General features: G+C 52.3%; 27 non-coding genes across 27 annotated transcripts; all 27 read left to right on the forward strand.

Annotated features, from left to right (window-relative positions):
* The first annotated feature begins 173 nt into the window (after positions 1–173).
* Trnae-cuc lies at positions 174–245 on the forward strand. Its single transcript has one exon. It is a non-coding gene; the product is annotated as a tRNA-Glu (tRNA).
* A 382-nt stretch (positions 246–627) lies between these two features.
* Positions 628–699, forward strand: Trnah-gug. Its single transcript has one exon. It is a non-coding gene; the product is annotated as a tRNA-His (tRNA).
* Positions 700–986: 287 nt separating this feature from the next.
* Positions 987–1068, forward strand: Trnal-aag. The gene has a single exon. It is a non-coding gene; the product is annotated as a tRNA-Leu (tRNA).
* An 80-nt stretch (positions 1069–1148) lies between these two features.
* On the forward strand, positions 1149–1230 carry Trnal-cag. Its single transcript has one exon. It is a non-coding gene; the product is annotated as a tRNA-Leu (tRNA).
* Positions 1231–1508: 278 nt separating this feature from the next.
* On the forward strand, positions 1509–1580 carry Trnae-cuc. The gene has a single exon. It is a non-coding gene; the product is annotated as a tRNA-Glu (tRNA).
* A 371-nt stretch (positions 1581–1951) lies between these two features.
* Positions 1952–2023, forward strand: Trnah-gug. Its single transcript has one exon. It is a non-coding gene; the product is annotated as a tRNA-His (tRNA).
* A 287-nt stretch (positions 2024–2310) lies between these two features.
* On the forward strand, positions 2311–2392 carry Trnal-aag. The gene has a single exon. It is a non-coding gene; the product is annotated as a tRNA-Leu (tRNA).
* Positions 2393–2472: 80 nt separating this feature from the next.
* Positions 2473–2554, forward strand: Trnal-cag. Its single transcript has one exon. It is a non-coding gene; the product is annotated as a tRNA-Leu (tRNA).
* A 278-nt stretch (positions 2555–2832) lies between these two features.
* Trnae-cuc lies at positions 2833–2904 on the forward strand. Its single transcript has one exon. It is a non-coding gene; the product is annotated as a tRNA-Glu (tRNA).
* Positions 2905–3286: 382 nt separating this feature from the next.
* On the forward strand, positions 3287–3358 carry Trnah-gug. Its single transcript has one exon. It is a non-coding gene; the product is annotated as a tRNA-His (tRNA).
* A 287-nt stretch (positions 3359–3645) lies between these two features.
* On the forward strand, positions 3646–3727 carry Trnal-aag. Its single transcript has one exon. It is a non-coding gene; the product is annotated as a tRNA-Leu (tRNA).
* An 80-nt stretch (positions 3728–3807) lies between these two features.
* Positions 3808–3889, forward strand: Trnal-cag. The gene has a single exon. It is a non-coding gene; the product is annotated as a tRNA-Leu (tRNA).
* A 278-nt stretch (positions 3890–4167) lies between these two features.
* Trnae-cuc lies at positions 4168–4239 on the forward strand. Its single transcript has one exon. It is a non-coding gene; the product is annotated as a tRNA-Glu (tRNA).
* A 371-nt stretch (positions 4240–4610) lies between these two features.
* Positions 4611–4682, forward strand: Trnah-gug. The gene has a single exon. It is a non-coding gene; the product is annotated as a tRNA-His (tRNA).
* Positions 4683–4969: 287 nt separating this feature from the next.
* Positions 4970–5051, forward strand: Trnal-aag. Its single transcript has one exon. It is a non-coding gene; the product is annotated as a tRNA-Leu (tRNA).
* Positions 5052–5131: 80 nt separating this feature from the next.
* Positions 5132–5213, forward strand: Trnal-cag. Its single transcript has one exon. It is a non-coding gene; the product is annotated as a tRNA-Leu (tRNA).
* Positions 5214–5491: 278 nt separating this feature from the next.
* On the forward strand, positions 5492–5563 carry Trnae-cuc. Its single transcript has one exon. It is a non-coding gene; the product is annotated as a tRNA-Glu (tRNA).
* Positions 5564–5945: 382 nt separating this feature from the next.
* On the forward strand, positions 5946–6017 carry Trnah-gug. Its single transcript has one exon. It is a non-coding gene; the product is annotated as a tRNA-His (tRNA).
* Positions 6018–6304: 287 nt separating this feature from the next.
* Trnal-aag lies at positions 6305–6386 on the forward strand. Its single transcript has one exon. It is a non-coding gene; the product is annotated as a tRNA-Leu (tRNA).
* Positions 6387–6466: 80 nt separating this feature from the next.
* On the forward strand, positions 6467–6548 carry Trnal-cag. Its single transcript has one exon. It is a non-coding gene; the product is annotated as a tRNA-Leu (tRNA).
* A 278-nt stretch (positions 6549–6826) lies between these two features.
* Positions 6827–6898, forward strand: Trnae-cuc. Its single transcript has one exon. It is a non-coding gene; the product is annotated as a tRNA-Glu (tRNA).
* A 382-nt stretch (positions 6899–7280) lies between these two features.
* Trnah-gug lies at positions 7281–7352 on the forward strand. The gene has a single exon. It is a non-coding gene; the product is annotated as a tRNA-His (tRNA).
* Positions 7353–7639: 287 nt separating this feature from the next.
* On the forward strand, positions 7640–7721 carry Trnal-aag. Its single transcript has one exon. It is a non-coding gene; the product is annotated as a tRNA-Leu (tRNA).
* An 80-nt stretch (positions 7722–7801) lies between these two features.
* On the forward strand, positions 7802–7883 carry Trnal-cag. Its single transcript has one exon. It is a non-coding gene; the product is annotated as a tRNA-Leu (tRNA).
* Positions 7884–13840: 5957 nt separating this feature from the next.
* Trnah-gug lies at positions 13841–13912 on the forward strand. The gene has a single exon. It is a non-coding gene; the product is annotated as a tRNA-His (tRNA).
* A 287-nt stretch (positions 13913–14199) lies between these two features.
* Trnal-aag lies at positions 14200–14281 on the forward strand. The gene has a single exon. It is a non-coding gene; the product is annotated as a tRNA-Leu (tRNA).
* Positions 14282–14361: 80 nt separating this feature from the next.
* On the forward strand, positions 14362–14443 carry Trnal-cag. Its single transcript has one exon. It is a non-coding gene; the product is annotated as a tRNA-Leu (tRNA).
* Positions 14444–14885: the final 442 nt, after the last annotated feature.

Below are 14885 nucleotides of genomic sequence, written 5' to 3' on the forward strand. Positions count from 1 at the left end.
TGCAACGACAGGATTCACAGGCGCAGTTTGGTGTCACGATTGCTGGCGTTCGTCTCCACGAAATGTGTCCAGAGCACGACGTTCTATAAAGTGGAAACGCTAATTTTTGCCGTTGTCGTCAAGTAGATTGTGTATAGCTTGCTGTGTTCGCAGGAGGAGCCCTGGCGTCGTTATCCGGTGTGGTCTAGTGGCTAGGATACCTGGCTCTCACCCAGGAGGCCCGGGTTCGATTCCCGGTACCGGAAATGCGCATTTTGTTGCTCCTCTTATGCGACTTGTCCCGACTTAGCTCGACTGACGCTCCGCTGACGCTTGCAGAAAACTACGTTAAGTACGATTCGTGGTGACAAGTGACGGCGAGAGCGATGCGACATGTATCCACCTCTTATCGAGGCACCTACCTGTGGTCAACAGAGCTGGAGGACTGCAAGACATTGCCACGGGGGTTGAATGCAGCTAACCACACTGCTTAGTGTCCTAACAGCGCAGACACGTTCGCTTGCCAGTATACATGTAATGGAGACCGCGTCTGACACAGCTGTGGGGAGACACAGTGGTGTGTGGGCTGAGCTTTGCTGTGCATCGCCACTTGCAGTCGCGAGAACTGCTCTCGGCGGTGCTTCCGTGGCCGTGATCGTCTAGTGGTTAGGACATTGCGTTGTGGCCGCAATAACCCAGGTTCGAATCCTGGTCACGGCAAATTTTAAAGTTTTGCCTTGCTGTCGCTGCAGTGACGATTGTGACTCAGTGTTTGAAATCACAGTGCCCTCTTCATTTTTCACTCATGTTCCGCAGGCTGCAGGTGGCACTACCAGTTCATTATCAACACGCAATGCCGCCGCACCAGAGCGCGGGCAGCTGCCTGTGTAGTTAATCTCTATTCGAAAAGGGCAGTTGTTTGAGGTGCAATGGATGAGCAGCCAGTTGCAGCAGAACAGGGAGCTGTGTCGCGCACTGTTTCCACAAAAGCGAAGAACACTGACGCAGGTAGCGTGGCCGAGCGGTCTAAGGCGCTGGTTTAAGGCACCAGTCTCTTCGGAGGCGTGGGTTCGAATCCCACCGCTGCCAATTTTTACTTCTCGTTTTTGTGCCATTGCGGTGTGGTCTCGTGGGTAAGAACGCAGCTCCTGTGACCGCCGTGGCGCGTAGGTAGCGTGGCCGAGCGGTCTAAGGCGCTGGTTTCAGGCACCAGTCTTTTCGGAGGCGTGGGTTCGAATCCCACCGCTGCCAATGTTTTCTGTCTCGGAAGCCGTAGCACTGATTACCCGCGACGAAAACAGCGCGGCAAGCCGTGAGCGTCTCTTTCTTAAATTGTCGTAGCAGCACAGTGCGTGGTGCAACGACAGGATTCACAGGCGCAGTTTGGTGTCACGATTGCTGGCGTTCGTCTCCACGAAATGTGTCCAGAGCACGACGTTCTATAAAGTGGAAACGCTAATTTTTGCCGTTGTCGTCAAGTAGATTGTGTATAGCTTGCTGTGTTCGCTGGAGGAGCCCTGGCGTCGTTATCCGGTGTGGTCTAGTGGCTAGGATACCTGGCTCTCACCCAGGAGGCCCGGGTTCGATTCCCGGTACCGGAAATGCGCATTTTGTTGCTCCTCTTATGCGACTTGTCCCGACTTAGCTCGACTGACGCTTGCAGAAAACTACGTTAAGTACGATTCGTGGTGACAAGTGACGGCGAGAGCGATGCGACATGTATCCACCTCTTATCGAGGCACCTACCTGTGGTCAACAGAGCTGGAGGACTGCAAGACATTGCCACGGGGGTTGAATGCAGCTAACCACACTGCTTAGTGTCCTAACAGCGCAGACACGTTCGCTTGCCAGTATACATGTAATGGAGACCGCGTCTGACACAGCTGTGGGGAGACACAGTGGTGTGTGGGCTGAGCTTTGCTGTGCATCGCCACTTGCAGTCGCGAGAACTGCTCTCGGCGGTGCTTCCGTGGCCGTGATCGTCTAGTGGTTAGGACATTGCGTTGTGGCCGCAATAACCCAGGTTCGAATCCTGGTCACGGCAAATTTTAAAGTTTTGCCTTGCTGTCGCTGCAGTGACGATTGTGACTCAGTGTTTGAAATCACAGTGCCCTCTTCATTTTTCACTCATGTTCCGCAGGCTGCAGGTGGCACTACCAGTTCATTATCAACACGCAATGCCGCCGCACCAGAGCGCGGGCAGCTGCCTGTGTAGTTAATCTCTATTCGAAAAGGGCAGTTGTTTGAGGTGCAATGGATGAGCAGCCAGTTGCAGCAGAACAGGGAGCTGTGTCGCGCACTGTTTCCACAAAAGCGAAGAACACTGACGCAGGTAGCGTGGCCGAGCGGTCTAAGGCGCTGGTTTAAGGCACCAGTCTCTTCGGAGGCGTGGGTTCGAATCCCACCGCTGCCAATTTTTACTTCTCGTTTTTGTGCCATTGCGGTGTGGTCTCGTGGGTAAGAACGCAGCTCCTGTGACCGCCGTGGCGCGTAGGTAGCGTGGCCGAGCGGTCTAAGGCGCTGGTTTCAGGCACCAGTCTCTTCGGAGGCGTGGGTTCGAATCCCACCGCTGCCAATGTTTTCTGTCTCGGAAGCCGTAGCACTGATTACCCGCGACGAAAACAGCGCGGCAAGCCGTGAGCGTCTCTTTCTTAAATTGTCGTAGCAGCACAGTGCGTGGTGCAACGACAGGATTCACAGGCGCAGTTTGGTGTCACGATTGCTGGCGTTCGTCTCCACGAAATGTGTCCAGAGCACGACGTTCTATAAAGTGGAAACGCTAATTTTTGCCGTTGTCGTCAAGTAGATTGTGTATAGCTTGCTGTGTTCGCAGGAGGAGCCCTGGCGTCGTTATCCGGTGTGGTCTAGTGGCTAGGATACCTGGCTCTCACCCAGGAGGCCCGGGTTCGATTCCCGGTACCGGAAATGCGCATTTTGTTGCTCCTCTTATGCGACTTGTCCCGACTTAGCTCGACTGACGCTCCGCTGACGCTTGCAGAAAACTACGTTAAGTACGATTCGTGGTGACAAGTGACGGCGAGAGCGATGCGACATGTATCCACCTCTTATCGAGGCACCTACCTGTGGTCAACAGAGCTGGAGGACTGCAAGACATTGCCACGGGGGTTGAATGCAGCTAACCACACTGCTTAGTGTCCTAACAGCGCAGACACGTTCGCTTGCCAGTATACATGTAATGGAGACCGCGTCTGACACAGCTGTGGGGAGACACAGTGGTGTGTGGGCTGAGCTTTGCTGTGCATCGCCACTTGCAGTCGCGAGAACTGCTCTCGGCGGTGCTTCCGTGGCCGTGATCGTCTAGTGGTTAGGACATTGCGTTGTGGCCGCAATAACCCAGGTTCGAATCCTGGTCACGGCAAATTTTAAAGTTTTGCCTTGCTGTCGCTGCAGTGACGATTGTGACTCAGTGTTTGAAATCACAGTGCCCTCTTCATTTTTCACTCATGTTCCGCAGGCTGCAGGTGGCACTACCAGTTCATTATCAACACGCAATGCCGCCGCACCAGAGCGCGGGCAGCTGCCTGTGTAGTTAATCTCTATTCGAAAAGGGCAGTTGTTTGAGGTGCAATGGATGAGCAGCCAGTTGCAGCAGAACAGGGAGCTGTGTCGCGCACTGTTTCCACAAAAGCGAAGAACACTGACGCAGGTAGCGTGGCCGAGCGGTCTAAGGCGCTGGTTTAAGGCACCAGTCTCTTCGGAGGCGTGGGTTCGAATCCCACCGCTGCCAATTTTTACTTCTCGTTTTTGTGCCATTGCGGTGTGGTCTCGTGGGTAAGAACGCAGCTCCTGTGACCGCCGTGGCGCGTAGGTAGCGTGGCCGAGCGGTCTAAGGCGCTGGTTTCAGGCACCAGTCTTTTCGGAGGCGTGGGTTCGAATCCCACCGCTGCCAATGTTTTCTGTCTCGGAAGCCGTAGCACTGATTACCCGCGACGAAAACAGCGCGGCAAGCCGTGAGCGTCTCTTTCTTAAATTGTCGTAGCAGCACAGTGCGTGGTGCAACGACAGGATTCACAGGCGCAGTTTGGTGTCACGATTGCTGGCGTTCGTCTCCACGAAATGTGTCCAGAGCACGACGTTCTATAAAGTGGAAACGCTAATTTTTGCCGTTGTCGTCAAGTAGATTGTGTATAGCTTGCTGTGTTCGCTGGAGGAGCCCTGGCGTCGTTATCCGGTGTGGTCTAGTGGCTAGGATACCTGGCTCTCACCCAGGAGGCCCGGGTTCGATTCCCGGTACCGGAAATGCGCATTTTGTTGCTCCTCTTATGCGACTTGTCCCGACTTAGCTCGACTGACGCTTGCAGAAAACTACGTTAAGTACGATTCGTGGTGACAAGTGACGGCGAGAGCGATGCGACATGTATCCACCTCTTATCGAGGCACCTACCTGTGGTCAACAGAGCTGGAGGACTGCAAGACATTGCCACGGGGGTTGAATGCAGCTAACCACACTGCTTAGTGTCCTAACAGCGCAGACACGTTCGCTTGCCAGTATACATGTAATGGAGACCGCGTCTGACACAGCTGTGGGGAGACACAGTGGTGTGTGGGCTGAGCTTTGCTGTGCATCGCCACTTGCAGTCGCGAGAACTGCTCTCGGCGGTGCTTCCGTGGCCGTGATCGTCTAGTGGTTAGGACATTGCGTTGTGGCCGCAATAACCCAGGTTCGAATCCTGGTCACGGCAAATTTTAAAGTTTTGCCTTGCTGTCGCTGCAGTGACGATTGTGACTCAGTGTTTGAAATCACAGTGCCCTCTTCATTTTTCACTCATGTTCCGCAGGCTGCAGGTGGCACTACCAGTTCATTATCAACACGCAATGCCGCCGCACCAGAGCGCGGGCAGCTGCCTGTGTAGTTAATCTCTATTCGAAAAGGGCAGTTGTTTGAGGTGCAATGGATGAGCAGCCAGTTGCAGCAGAACAGGGAGCTGTGTCGCGCACTGTTTCCACAAAAGCGAAGAACACTGACGCAGGTAGCGTGGCCGAGCGGTCTAAGGCGCTGGTTTAAGGCACCAGTCTCTTCGGAGGCGTGGGTTCGAATCCCACCGCTGCCAATTTTTACTTCTCGTTTTTGTGCCATTGCGGTGTGGTCTCGTGGGTAAGAACGCAGCTCCTGTGACCGCCGTGGCGCGTAGGTAGCGTGGCCGAGCGGTCTAAGGCGCTGGTTTCAGGCACCAGTCTCTTCGGAGGCGTGGGTTCGAATCCCACCGCTGCCAATGTTTTCTGTCTCGGAAGCCGTAGCACTGATTACCCGCGACGAAAACAGCGCGGCAAGCCGTGAGCGTCTCTTTCTTAAATTGTCGTAGCAGCACAGTGCGTGGTGCAACGACAGGATTCACAGGCGCAGTTTGGTGTCACGATTGCTGGCGTTCGTCTCCACGAAATGTGTCCAGAGCACGACGTTCTATAAAGTGGAAACGCTAATTTTTGCCGTTGTCGTCAAGTAGATTGTGTATAGCTTGCTGTGTTCGCAGGAGGAGCCCTGGCGTCGTTATCCGGTGTGGTCTAGTGGCTAGGATACCTGGCTCTCACCCAGGAGGCCCGGGTTCGATTCCCGGTACCGGAAATGCGCATTTTGTTGCTCCTCTTATGCGACTTGTCCCGACTTAGCTCGACTGACGCTCCGCTGACGCTTGCAGAAAACTACGTTAAGTACGATTCGTGGTGACAAGTGACGGCGAGAGCGATGCGACATGTATCCACCTCTTATCGAGGCACCTACCTGTGGTCAACAGAGCTGGAGGACTGCAAGACATTGCCACGGGGGTTGAATGCAGCTAACCACACTGCTTAGTGTCCTAACAGCGCAGACACGTTCGCTTGCCAGTATACATGTAATGGAGACCGCGTCTGACACAGCTGTGGGGAGACACAGTGGTGTGTGGGCTGAGCTTTGCTGTGCATCGCCACTTGCAGTCGCGAGAACTGCTCTCGGCGGTGCTTCCGTGGCCGTGATCGTCTAGTGGTTAGGACATTGCGTTGTGGCCGCAATAACCCAGGTTCGAATCCTGGTCACGGCAAATTTTAAAGTTTTGCCTTGCTGTCGCTGCAGTGACGATTGTGACTCAGTGTTTGAAATCACAGTGCCCTCTTCATTTTTCACTCATGTTCCGCAGGCTGCAGGTGGCACTACCAGTTCATTATCAACACGCAATGCCGCCGCACCAGAGCGCGGGCAGCTGCCTGTGTAGTTAATCTCTATTCGAAAAGGGCAGTTGTTTGAGGTGCAATGGATGAGCAGCCAGTTGCAGCAGAACAGGGAGCTGTGTCGCGCACTGTTTCCACAAAAGCGAAGAACACTGACGCAGGTAGCGTGGCCGAGCGGTCTAAGGCGCTGGTTTAAGGCACCAGTCTCTTCGGAGGCGTGGGTTCGAATCCCACCGCTGCCAATTTTTACTTCTCGTTTTTGTGCCATTGCGGTGTGGTCTCGTGGGTAAGAACGCAGCTCCTGTGACCGCCGTGGCGCGTAGGTAGCGTGGCCGAGCGGTCTAAGGCGCTGGTTTCAGGCACCAGTCTCTTCGGAGGCGTGGGTTCGAATCCCACCGCTGCCAATGTTTTCTGTCTCGGAAGCCGTAGCACTGATTACCCGCGACGAAAACAGCGCGGCAAGCCGTGAGCGTCTCTTTCTTAAATTGTCGTAGCAGCACAGTGCGTGGTGCAACGACAGGATTCACAGGCGCAGTTTGGTGTCACGATTGCTGGCGTTCGTCTCCACGAAATGTGTCCAGAGCACGACGTTCTATAAAGTGGAAACGCTAATTTTTGCCGTTGTCGTCAAGTAGATTGTGTATAGCTTGCTGTGTTCGCAGGAGGAGCCCTGGCGTCGTTATCCGGTGTGGTCTAGTGGCTAGGATACCTGGCTCTCACCCAGGAGGCCCGGGTTCGATTCCCGGTACCGGAAATGCGCATTTTGTTGCTCCTCTTATGCGACTTGTCCCGACTTAGCTCGACTGACGCTCCGCTGACGCTTGCAGAAAACTACGTTAAGTACGATTCGTGGTGACAAGTGACGGCGAGAGCGATGCGACATGTATCCACCTCTTATCGAGGCACCTACCTGTGGTCAACAGAGCTGGAGGACTGCAAGACATTGCCACGGGGGTTGAATGCAGCTAACCACACTGCTTAGTGTCCTAACAGCGCAGACACGTTCGCTTGCCAGTATACATGTAATGGAGACCGCGTCTGACACAGCTGTGGGGAGACACAGTGGTGTGTGGGCTGAGCTTTGCTGTGCATCGCCACTTGCAGTCGCGAGAACTGCTCTCGGCGGTGCTTCCGTGGCCGTGATCGTCTAGTGGTTAGGACATTGCGTTGTGGCCGCAATAACCCAGGTTCGAATCCTGGTCACGGCAAATTTTAAAGTTTTGCCTTGCTGTCGCTGCAGTGACGATTGTGACTCAGTGTTTGAAATCACAGTGCCCTCTTCATTTTTCACTCATGTTCCGCAGGCTGCAGGTGGCACTACCAGTTCATTATCAACACGCAATGCCGCCGCACCAGAGCGCGGGCAGCTGCCTGTGTAGTTAATCTCTATTCGAAAAGGGCAGTTGTTTGAGGTGCAATGGATGAGCAGCCAGTTGCAGCAGAACAGGGAGCTGTGTCGCGCACTGTTTCCACAAAAGCGAAGAACACTGACGCAGGTAGCGTGGCCGAGCGGTCTAAGGCGCTGGTTTAAGGCACCAGTCTCTTCGGAGGCGTGGGTTCGAATCCCACCGCTGCCAATTTTTACTTCTCGTTTTTGTGCCATTGCGGTGTGGTCTCGTGGGTAAGAACGCAGCTCCTGTGACCGCCGTGGCGCGTAGGTAGCGTGGCCGAGCGGTCTAAGGCGCTGGTTTCAGGCACCAGTCTTTTCGGAGGCGTGGGTTCGAATCCCACCGCTGCCAATGTTTTCTGTCTCGGAAGCCGTAGCACTGATTACCCGCGACGAAAACAGCGCGGCAAGCCGTGAGCGTCTCTTTCTTAAATTGTCGTAGCAGCACAGTGCGTGGTGCAACGACAGGATTCACAGGCGCAGTTTGGTGTCACGATTGCTGGCGTTCGTCTCCACGAAATGTGTCCAGAGCACGACGTTCTATAAAGTGGAAACGCTAATTTTTGCCGTTGTCGTCAAGTAGATTGTGTATAGCTTGCTGTGTTCGCTGGAGGAGCCCTGGCGTCGTTATCCGGTGTGGTCTATAGTTCCGCTTTAGACGCCGTGCAGTGTGGACGTGCCTAGTCTTCCGCTCCGCCGTAGCGTTACGTATAGTGGACTATCGTTTTTGTTACGTGTTGTGTTGCAACTTCTGAGAGTATTTCTCCGTCGTTGTTTCGTACCTTGTGTTACTTTCTGTCCTTATTTCAGTGTTTTTTGTGTAGCGGTTTCGACCGCATATTTTGAAAATGTCGTCCCAGGTTATTCCTCGTCAGGCTACAGTTAGTTTTGCTTTTGACAAGTCAACCCGCCATGTGCAACCTAGTTCTCTTGAGATACATGATTGGTTGGTAGATACCTTTGGTGTTCATTCGGATCAGGTGCACACTGCTTATTTTGATACCGAACTGTATGTTTTCTTTGTTAAGTTTATGGACCCACTTCAGGTTGATAAAATTCTTTCTAAATATGGTCATCAAGTTCTCTTTCGGCATCGGGATGATTCTGTAAGTACCGTGCTGCTTTCCAATGCTTCCATCACGTATACCAATGTTCGTGTTTACAACCTTCCACCGGAGGTGGATAATGTCTATCTTAAGGAGGGTCTACAGAAGTATGGTGATGTAAAGAGCATTCGCCTTGAACGCTGGTCAAGCCAACATCGCCTGCAATGTTACAGTGGTATTCGTTCAGTCGAAATGCACGTTAAGCAGAATATTCCATCTCACCTGCAGATCGGTGGATATCGTGTCCATGTAACATATAGTGGTCAGGTTGGCACCTGTTTTTTGTGCAATGAAAGTGGTCACGTGCGTACCGACTGTCCGCGGAGAGTTTTTGTTTTAAAAAATTCTCTCGAACAGCGTCGCAAGTTAACGGTCGCTGACCTCGTTGCAGGTGGTTCTGCTCTTGGTGTAGCACAGTCCAGTGGTAGTAGCGCCCCGCCACAGGTTTTGCGCACCCCTGATACAGAATTTCCTCCTTTGCGTGCTAAATCTGATGTTGTTCCGTCTGTCCCTCAGGTGGGTGTGCCACTTTTGAATAATAAGAGGCGTCGCCCACACGATGGAAATAGTACGGATGAGGATCTCCCTGAGATGCCCCAGTCCGAGCGACCGGCATCCTCCGAGCCACTGTGTACTGTAGCTGCTCCCTGCCCTCCTGAGGTAGCGGTTCCGGTGGCGGCTGCTGGCGCCCCTCCGGCCTCCGACGCAGCTTCTCTCGAGTCGGGTCGTCGGTCGGGCCTGTTGGCGCCGTCTTCCGAACCGACTTCGATGTCACAACAAGTGGAGCCGCGACAACTTCCTGCTTCGCTGCCCCATACCTCTGCCAGCGGAGCTGCTCCGCTTCTTTCCAACTCTGCGGCCTCGGACCTTCCTGCTCACGTTTCGCCTCCGTGCAGTCCATGTTTGCCGGAAGCTAGTGCAGGTGTTGACCATTCCGTTTTGTCGGATGTTTCCCCCGCGACCCCGGATCCCGCATGTGGACCGGCGCGGGTGGTGTCGGATACAGAACTTGACCCTCCTACGTCACCGGCGGCTGAAGTTTCCTTGCCCGTCAGCCGACGCAAGTTACGCGTTCAGCCGAACGTTAATGCTGTTCGTAAAAAACCGAAACGTAAGGGATCCGCGGAACGGGGTAGCAGTCCCCCTCCCTCGGATGCCTCCGTCACCCCTGCTATGGACTGTGACGCTGGTGCATCGGTGTAGGTGATTTGTTTTCTCGCTTTTCTCTCTATGGTTCAAGCATACACCTTTCTTACCTTAAATGTTAACCGTATTGAGTCCGACGTTCGCATTGCCTCTTTGCGGCAGTTTATTTACGACGCCTGTGCGGACGTAGTGTTTTTGCAGGAAGTGTTGTTTTCTGATCTCTCTCTACCTGGATTTCAAACTGTTTTTAATGTCGCGCCGGAATATTCAACAGGAACTGCTCTTTTCTTTCGAGAGGGCATTCCTATTACTGACATTGAATTCCTTGACTCTGGCCGTGGGATTGGTTGTCGTCTTTTTGATCTCCGCCTCGTTGTTTTGTATGCCCCCTCTGGTTCGGGTCACACTGTGGCTCGATCGCGCTTTTATAAAGAAGAGCTTATTTATCTTTTGCGCCAGAGTCCTCGGAGTCTCCTGCTCGGAGGCGATTTTAATTGTGTTTTACGCCCTGCAGACCAGTCCCCCAATTTTAATTATTGCCGTGATTTACATGACTTAGTTCGTACGATGCATCTGCGTGATGTTTGGGAACACAAATATCCAACCCTGGTGAAATATACGTTTTTTTTACCGCGTCCTCATGCAGTAGACTCGACAGATTCTATTTATCTGATTTTTTATGTGATAAAATTCTTTCTGTCGATGTTATTCCTACTAGTTTTTCTGACCATTGTGCTTTTACTGCAACTGTAAATCTTAGTCGCCAACCTGCAAAACTTTATCGTTCCCAGTGGATGTTAAATGTTTCCCACCTTGCCGACAGTGCTATGGATGATGTTATAAGTGGCGTGTGGGAGCGATGTCTTCGCTCTGTCCCGCGATACCCCTCCTTGCTGGTTTGGTGGACTGCGTTTGCCAAGCCCAAGATTCGTCAGACTTTGATTTTCTACTGTGCTGCTAGGACGCGTGATTTTAAGAACACGTATGAATATTACTACTCTGTCCTGCGTGAACTATATGACGCGGCGGGTACCTCTCCACTGCGGATCCATGATGTTCGTCGTATTAAAGCCAAGCTCTTGAGCCTTAAACGACGACAGATGGATGGTCTGCGAGTTAAGTCGAAACCTCACTCTCTTGTTGAAGGTGAACTGACATCCTTGTACCACCTGCTACGGCATCAGACTCGTCGTCGTCGCTCCTTCATCTCTTCTCTTACGGTGGATGATGGGCGACAGCTTAGTGCACAGGAGGAAATGGTTCGTGCTCTTCATCAGTATTACGCTAGTCTCTATTCTGCCGATGATTCTGGTGAGTCTCTTTCGGATGATGTCTTTGGGGATCTAACTGCGACGATCGCGCCTGACGCGAACGGCGAATTTCTCCGGGAGTTCCAGGTAGATGATGTTTTCGATTTTATTGCTCGCTCTCCGTCCAGTAAATCGCCGGGTCCAGACGGCCTGCCTAAAGAATTTTATCTCCGTTTTTGGCCTCTTGTGGGTGGCATTTTTACGCAGATTTTAAATGAGATTGTCAGAGGGATGGATGTGCCTGCCGATTTTAAAGTAGGGAAAATTGTTTTAATTCCGAAGTCCTCTGGTCGTTTATCTGCTGCCAATCTTCGTCCGCTCACATTGCTGAATTTTGACTATAAGACAGCTGCTAGAGCGCTCAATAGCCGGCTGTCTTCTCTGCTTCGGGGTGTGATTGGTGCACATCAATGTTGTTTTCATGATAGATCTATTCTGACACCAGTAGCCGAATATCGGGATGTTGTCTCGGTTGCGGCGGTTACAAACGTACATTGTGCCTTTGCCTTCCTTGATTTTTATAAGGCTTTTGATCACGTCAGTCATGTGTTTTTAGATCGTGTTTTAGGTACAATAGGTTTTAACGCTTCATCACGTGGTGTTCTTGGCAATTTGTACAGGGGAATAACAGCTCGGGTGTCAGTCAATGGGCAGCTGACGCCGCCCATTGCTATCCGCCGCGGAGTGCCTCAGGGTAGTCCGCTCTCTATGTCTTTATTCGTTTTGTCCCTGGAACCGCTGCTTCGGACTATTGCTCTCAAGCTTCAGGGTATGTCCCTCTCTGGTGGGAAGCTCTCGGTTAAGGCATATGCGGATGATGTCGTTGTTCTCCTCCGTCAACGAGATGATATTCCGTTGTTGAAAGGGGCAGTTGATGCATACTGTCGTGTCTCTGGAGCGCGTCTCAATCAGGGTAAATGTAAGTTCCTTGATATTCGAGGATTTCGCGATGCTGACGTCCCTTGGGCCACTTTTGTCGATCGCCATACGTCCTTGGGGATTATCATTGATCGGTGTCCTCTAAAAATGGCGGCTCTCAATTGGAAATCTGTCACCGAGAAGATACAGGGGGCTCTGGTGGTCCATGAGCAGCGCTCTGCTACCATTTTGCAAAAAGTCAGAATTTTAGACACCTACGTCCTATGTAAAGCTTATTATGTTGCTCAGCTGTTCCCACTTCCCATGATGGTGGCGAAAAGGTTGCGCCAATTGTCTAGCAGGTTTATATGGAAGGGCCATCTATTCAAGTTACGTTACGAGGTAATGACGAAACCGCGTCTCTCCGGAGGCTTGGGCCTCTCTGACATTACTCGCAAGGCGTCTGCTTTGTACGTCCGCCGAACGACTCTAATTGTTACGCAAGAAGTGACTTCAATTACATCCAGGCTTTTTACTGTTGTGCGTCCGGTGAGCCTTGCTCCACCTGTCGATGTCGGACGCCTAAATTTTAAGTTGAAACACATTCGGGAATTTTACATTGCGGTGAGTTACCTCGGTGACGTCTTCTTGCGGCGACCGGTGCCAACAACCAAGAGCTTGATTGCCCGCTGGGAGGGGCTGGCCAGTCCCAATCCAATAGAACTGGCGTCTCCATCCGTGTCCTGGAGGAACGTCTGGAAGAACGTTAGTCTGCCGATCCACTCTATGGCCGTGGCGTCCACGTGGTATGGGGTAATAAATAATTTGGTTCCCACCAATGTACGACTGCACCGTATTGGTCTTTCTGACACGGACACCTGTACTCGGTGTGGTCTCCTGGATACCCTTGAACATCGATTCACCTGCTGTGGGCACCTTGCTAATTGGCGTTGGCTCAGGAAACAACTTGCTTTTGTCACTAGGTCTGCTGAAGCCGCTTATACTATTGACATCATCGTCCGGCCCGATTCTTCCTTTTTTCCGCGGACGAAGCTCCATACCGTCATGTGGCTGATTGGCCATTTCGTACATTTTGTCAACAGTTGTCATGAAGAGGATGGACACCTAGCGTTTCGGCAGTACATGCTTACTGCTTACTGGCAGCGCTTGCGATTGCCAGGCCTCCGAGATGATTTTGCCAATATGCTTAGCCTGACATTTGAAAGAGAGGGTGTTGGCTAAGGTCACCTGTGTGAGCCATTTTCTTTTATACTGTTTCTGATTTTGCCGCCTTTATGTATGTTTCTTCTCTACACCAGGACTGAAGTTTTCGTGTTTTAACCTTTATTTCAGTAAGCAGCCTACATTATATAGTCATGTTTTAGGATTTTAATTTCAGTACTGTACTTCTTTTGAAGTGGAAAAAAAAAAAAAAAAAAAAAAAAAAAAAAAAAAAAAAAGTGGCTAGGATACCTGGCTCTCACCCAGGAGGCCCGGGTTCGATTCCCGGTACCGGAAATGCGCATTTTGTTGCTCCTCTTATGCGACTTGTCCCGACTTAGCTCGACTGACGCTTGCAGAAAACTACGTTAAGTACGATTCGTGGTGACAAGTGACGGCGAGAGCGATGCGACATGTATCCACCTCTTATCGAGGCACCTACCTGTGGTCAACAGAGCTGGAGGACTGCAAGACATTGCCACGGGGGTTGAATGCAGCTAACCACACTGCTTAGTGTCCTAACAGCGCAGACACGTTCGCTTGCCAGTATACATGTAATGGAGACCGCGTCTGACACAGCTGTGGGGAGACACAGTGGTGTGTGGGCTGAGCTTTGCTGTGCATCGCCACTTGCAGTCGCGAGAACTGCTCTCGGCGGTGCTTCCGTGGCCGTGATCGTCTAGTGGTTAGGACATTGCGTTGTGGCCGCAATAACCCAGGTTCGAATCCTGGTCACGGCAAATTTTAAAGTTTTGCCTTGCTGTCGCTGCAGTGACGATTGTGACTCAGTGTTTGAAATCACAGTGCCCTCTTCATTTTTCACTCATGTTCCGCAGGCTGCAGGTGGCACTACCAGTTCATTATCAACACGCAATGCCGCCGCACCAGAGCGCGGGCAGCTGCCTGTGTAGTTAATCTCTATTCGAAAAGGGCAGTTGTTTGAGGTGCAATGGATGAGCAGCCAGTTGCAGCAGAACAGGGAGCTGTGTCGCGCACTGTTTCCACAAAAGCGAAGAACACTGACGCAGGTAGCGTGGCCGAGCGGTCTAAGGCGCTGGTTTAAGGCACCAGTCTCTTCGGAGGCGTGGGTTCGAATCCCACCGCTGCCAATTTTTACTTCTCGTTTTTGTGCCATTGCGGTGTGGTCTCGTGGGTAAGAACGCAGCTCCTGTGACCGCCGTGGCGCGTAGGTAGCGTGGCCGAGCGGTCTAAGGCGCTGGTTTCAGGCACCAGTCTTTTCGGAGGCGTGGGTTCGAATCCCACCGCTGCCAATGTTTTCTGTCTCGGAAGCCGTAGCACTGATTACCCGCGACGAAAACAGCGCGGCAAGCCGTGAGCGTCTCTTTCTTAAATTGTCGTAGCAGCACAGTGCGTGGTGCAACGACAGGATTCACAGGCGCAGTTTGGTGTCACGATTGCTGGCGTTCGTCTCCACGAAATGTGTCCAGAGCACGACGTTCTATAAAGTGGAAACGCTAATTTTTGCCGTTGTCGTCAAGTAGATTGTGTATAGCTTGCTGTGTTCGCTGGAGGAGCCCTGGCGTCGTTATCCGGTGTGGTCTAGTGGGTCGCCGGCACGGTAGCTCAGCGTGTTCGGTCAGAGAGCCGCTTGGCCTCTGTAATAAAAAACTGAGTGGAAAGATCAACCCAGTGGCTAGGATACCTGGCTCTCACCCAGGAGGCCCGGGTTCGATTCCCGGTACCGGAAATGCG

This window comes from Schistocerca piceifrons, unplaced genomic scaffold, assembly GCF_021461385.2.
Source record: "Schistocerca piceifrons isolate TAMUIC-IGC-003096 unplaced genomic scaffold, iqSchPice1.1 HiC_scaffold_575, whole genome shotgun sequence".
Classification (NCBI taxonomy): Eukaryota; Metazoa; Arthropoda; class Insecta; order Orthoptera; family Acrididae; genus Schistocerca; species Schistocerca piceifrons.